The sequence below is a fragment of the Marmota marmota genome, unplaced genomic scaffold (assembly GCF_001458135.2).
Source record: "Marmota marmota marmota unplaced genomic scaffold, marMar, whole genome shotgun sequence".
In the NCBI taxonomy this organism is placed as follows: domain Eukaryota; kingdom Metazoa; phylum Chordata; class Mammalia; order Rodentia; family Sciuridae; genus Marmota; species Marmota marmota.
Window position 1 is genome coordinate 3,503,720 of NW_026000022.1, and position 5,839 is coordinate 3,509,558.

Sequence of the window (5,839 nt, forward strand, 5' to 3'; positions counted from 1 at the left end):
TCCCATCTAGGTATGATATATCAAAGTACATAAATGCATTCTACTGTCATGTATAACTAATTTTAAAAAAATAAAATAAATTAATAAAAAAATAAAGTGGAATCTGTGCAAAATAAATAAATAAATAAAATTCATGGGATAGGAAAACATTCTAGCCAGACAAGTGAAATGAGAGACGTATTGACAAAGTTAGTCATAAGTCAATGAAGGCCACTTATGAGAATCAGCTGCATCAGTATATTAAGTGCTTTCTTTGAGCTATTGAAAGCACAAGATGGAAACAATTTTGAATGAGATGAATATTTTGAACACTAGGCAAAGATCTGGATACTGCTTATCTCTTTGCCAGAGGAATTAGAGCTTCCTGGGGTGGAAGTATTTCCTATCAATTTAAGCAAATGTGAAATTTAGTTTTCTGTCTGTTGATTTTGCAGTTCTGGCGATCAAACTAAGGGTCTCAGTTACACTAAGCAGGCTACCACTGAACCACACTCTCCACCCACAAAAGTGAAATCTGAGTTCAGAGCATTACAACACAAAAATTTCAACTTATTCAACTTTATTGATTTTACAACACCAAAAATTTCAACTTCTTCCACTTCTATGTTGATTTTAATCTTCTCCAGCCACTGTTGTTTTAGATTTGCATTATCTGCATTATTTTGGTGTCTTCAGATAATAAAGACTGTAAGTTATAGAAAATGACAAATTGAAATAGAGACAATTTTAAAAAAACTTGTTTTTCATCTATTTTTAAGTCCCTTTTAGTATTCCTGACTGCCTATAAATATGTGGTATCTTGAGTCTTTCTTCAAACTGGTTAAAATGTCATATTAGTTCCTTCATTAATGAATGAGTTCATTTATTGAGACGAATATGATCTTTTGACAAATGTTCACTGTGTCTTTGAGAGTCATGACTTTATTTTTATTTTCCATATCTTTTCACAGGATCTAGGCAGTCTGACTCCTACAGCCCATCCCTGATTCTTTGCCTGACCATACGTTAGTCAGGTTCCTGAATCTTCTCATAGGCCCATCTGTGCACTACCTTGTAAAATCTGTTATAGCAAAGAACCCCTCTAAGTGAGCTGAACAAGAACCTCCTATCCTTGATACCTGATCACCTTTGATGCCTCATTGGGTCTCATCCTGTACTATCCCCCAGGTGGTATCTGGCCACCAGGTCTGTGTTCCACAGGAATCCCGTTAGATGAGTTCACCAGAATCCCCCTGACCTCTGAAGCTCCTCCCAGTGATTTGCCATCCACTGACACCCTCCCTGCTCTGGGCTAGTCATTGTCACTTGCCCAGGCTATATTCTGAGTTGAGCCCCATCTCTCTCTCCTCACTCTAACAGCCCATTACAGTGGCCTCTATTCCGACCAGTGTGGTCCTGAGCAAAGTCTTACTTGTCATGTGTTAACAAGTGTCACTGAACAATTTTTTTCTTTAACACCCCTCTGACCACAAGCTATCTAAAACCATCACTACAGTTAGAACTGAAATTCCTCGTGCACTAAACTCTATGCTAAACTGTGCCAGCTGCTTGGAAGAACTGAACCAGTGGCCCAAGTATAGTTTTACAAAGCCACATTAGCATTCAAATTCAGGTCTCCCTGACTCTGTACTTCAGCTCTCAGTCACTTGTCCTTCCTCCTCAAACCCTTTCATAATGGGCTTGGTCAGTATCACACAACTAACAGGGGATGGAACTCGTGCCCCAATCTTTACCTTCCAACTCTGAATTCTTATATTTCACTCTTCTGAAGGAGGAGGCTGCATCATCCCGTGGTGAGAAAATGACCTTGCAAGATGAACATCTTACTCTAATGCTGGAAGGAATTTAGACACCTGCAAGTATGGACCCTGAAACAATAACCCAAGATTTAACCATTGATCTAAGATACTCACATCTAAGGACTTCCTAGGACACATTTTTGCAGAAACATTTTTCCAGGGCTTTCTTTATAAATGGCATTTGAAGAGTTATAATCTACATGAGAACACAGGGAAATACACTAAGACTTGCAAAGAATGTCTCAAATGCGGAATTATGTTCTGATGTATGAACGTTTCCTGAACTATTCTAAATACCAGGAAAGGTTTGGTGTCAATCACAATTTACCTTTTCTTCTCTAACAAATTCATCTTACCACCTCAAGTCACTGTGGAACTAACCCTCTTGGGAGTTACACCCAAATAACTTATTTTATGCTCATTCTTCCTGGAAGAATTTAATTACCCAGTAGACCAGGGATGCGGTTTACCTTTCAAATTTTCAATTCTTTCTTGTAATATTTATCCAGAGAGCTGCCTGAAACTCCACGTGTTGTGGAGTGAAACTGCAAAAATACCAGCTGCATTGTCTACATTCAGAACTTGAACTTCAGCTCCATGGGTGTGGGTGCGGTACAGCAAGCATTGTTTGCTAAACCCTGTGCTCTTAGGCTGCTGGTTTTTATCACTGGGTTCTGTGGTGGTTCTGTGACTCTCCTACAGGTGGGCGTGTTCCTGGGTGAGGACATATCCTTTTGTTATCCCCCTTTAAGAAGATTCCTTTTTGGAAAACAAAACACTGATTCTCTTTTTCTCTTTCTGAATAGTTGTTTAACTTGTGCATTTGGGACTTCACCAACATCCTCCCTCCCCTCTGTGCACTCAGCCCCCTTAGAGATGGCATAGTTAGATAACAGAGCTGCCTCCTGAACCAGGCCCAGGGCAAGTTCAAATTCAAAACAAGGGCAGCCTTTCTGAGGGAAACAGTACACCAGCGAAACCCAGGGTCAGTTTCACTTGCTCTTAGTTACCCAGAAATTCCGGTAAGGAAACAAAATAAATGAAACATGGTGAAGCCTTCCTTCCTTTCAAGCTGACCCAGGGCTACATTGTTGGTGACCCCCTTATTAAAAGTCACAAACTGACTTGATTTCTAACAGTTTTCCATGGCCCAGAGGTAAAAATCCAGTGGGAATAAAAATATGGAAACATTAAAAATCAATGGGAGGATATCTCATGTTCTCCATTCTCTATACTTAATTATAGATTAAGGCTCCTAAATGAATGATTGGCCAGGGCCACCATTAGCTTCAAAGAGGACCCCAACATGAGGTAAAAGCATTAGGAACTTCGGGGCAGTATTAGCATTAGAAAAACAAGGCCTAAAATAGTACCCAATTTAGTGATGTTTAGAGTTCAAATGATGGTGCCAAGACTATGTATGTATATTTTTTAAAGTTACTCGGTATTTTCTTTAGCATAGCCATGAAGGTACTACTACAGCTTAATGGATAGTATTGAGGCCCTGGAGTCCACAGATCTAAAAGGTATTGCCATTTAATAGTTGTGTGTCCTTGTTAAAAACTTTTCTGAGACTGGAATTTCCTCATCTGTAAAATGGCTATGATAACCATAGTAACTATTTCATAAGAATGTTATGAGAATTACATTTTTAAAGCATATAAAAAGACTTCTTAGTAAAGTTCTGAGAACATAGGAGAACATTGGTTTGGAACTGAGCTCCCACAATAGGCACATTAGACCCAGCCCAAGTGGATTTAGTGACTCATTCTGACACTCCATGTCACCAAGCCGAAACTCAGTTGTTTATCTCACTTCTGGAGAAATCAAGAAAGAGCTGATATCGAGGTCCCCCGAAAGGCTGGTTTAGCTGGCACAATAAGAAATCCCCTCTGCTTTCACTTCTATAAGGAAAGTAACTTTGAAATGACCGATCCTCTTTCCTTGGCTCTTTTCTATCTACAAAGCCAGCCTCCCCTGCTTGGCTTATTGAACATTTGTTCTATTTTATAGAATGAAGTTCTGCCGAATACAGAATCACAAATATAAGCCAATTAAGATCTTCAAATTTGCTTTAATTTTTTTGAGTGTATGTTTTCAATTAGTGATATAGAGCTTACCAGGAACATAAATTCTTTAAAAAAAAAATAGCACATAAATGCTTCCAGAGGCAAAGGCATTCTCTGTCCCCTCCCACCCTTCCAGTGGGATTGCTGGTTTATATTTCCACCATAGGTACCTAACACACTTTGGTGCTCTAGAACGTCCTAGAGTTTGGAGCTTGTCAGGTCAGGGGTTCATTTGGTAACTAAAGACAAATTTCTTTGAAAGAGACAGCTGAATGAAATTCAAAAAGAAACTCAATTTCAAAATCAGACACAAAATATTTGATGGGTTCTCAAAAAAAATTTAATTACTCACAATGTCAATCTTGCTCATGATCTAATAAGCCATATTTTCAGATTTTCAGAATGACAGCATTCATAGTATTAATTTATTCCTTTTAAGGCAAAGTTCTCTTTGAGCACAATGGAGCTTGCCTGTTTCTTCCTACTGGAGAAAAAGAACTCACAAGTAAGAATGCTCTCACCATGTGGAACCAAGTCACTTATTAAATTCCCAGTTCTACTCAGGGAAGAGGTGCAGGTTGGAAGGTGTCCACCAAGACAGATCTGGTGTCCAAGGTCTTCCTGGGAACAGAGAGATATTGCACTTGTTCCTTAACACCCCACCTTCCCAATCTGTCTCCTGTCTTTTAAGATGTGATGATTCTGGCATTTTCAAGTATAAAGCATTTTGAATAGTGGCTGGCATTAGAAAGGACTTAAAATGTGTTGGCTATGACTATCTTATTCAAGACTTATTTCAAAGTGTGTCTTAGTGAACACCTTGGCTTTAGGACCATTATCCCCATTTAAGATCTGCATGTCTGTGTCTGGAAATGGGCAGTATGGACCCTCTTGGTTTAGTTACAAGGTCTTAGTTACTTTGTGGAATAAATGCTAACTTGAAAAAGGTTATGGAAAAGGCAAAAGGAAAGTTTGATTTCTAACCAGCCATACTTACTGGATGGAGCACCCCTGGCTTAGCAGCTCATTAGAGTCTCAGAAAGAAAATGAATTTATCAAGCCAATTACTGTGCACAGATGAAAGGGCACATCACTTGCTAATTACAGGAGGGACAAGCATTTTTCAGGCATCTCTTTTATTCCCTTTGACTTATGGCCCCATTAACAATTAGCAGTGACTGGTGTCCTCAATGGCAGCCGTCTGTCTGCACTGCTGGGTTTCCTCAGGAGGATTTAGAAATAAGATATTTGACAGAGTTTACTCAGGAAAGCAAATTAAAAACTACAAGAAATCAACTGGTTTACTTGTGGATAAAATATATTTGCATCAAACTTAGACAACACCAACACAACTGACTTTAAGAATTTACTTTGCTTGATTTCTGAGCATTATACAGTATACTAGAAACTATTTTTTTCTATATTGAAAACATTTAAGCACTCATCTCTCTAGTCAATATTTTTAAATTGAAAGAGTCACTTGTTTTGGAGGGGAGTTCTCTTATAGAAAAGAAATTTGAGCTAAGGAATTAAACCCCATTAAGATTTTTTCCAACAAAGAGAAGATTCCCCTTGTAGTCACTGACTATCCATATGATACGTGGATGAAGGGCCTATAAATTCATGGTCTTTTGAAAATAAATCAAGATTAGAATTGTACCCCAGGATAACTGTCCCCCAAACAGGAAAATGCAATAATTTTGAGGTCATGACACAAAAATAAGCAAGATGAGATGAGATTGTGCTTGATTGAAAAATGTGAACTCAGATCTTGTCTCTGGTTTTGCTCTTGATTGATGGGTTCTGAGTGAGACATGTTCAGATAAAGTTGCGTTCCTGTTTTTCATTGCTCTCTATTTCTGTGACATTCTTCCCTTAGTCCCCTTGAGTATCCTCTGTTCTTTCAATCAAATTATTTCTCAGATTTCAGTTACTTACAACTCTTCTTTACTTTTTGGGGGGGGGGGGGGG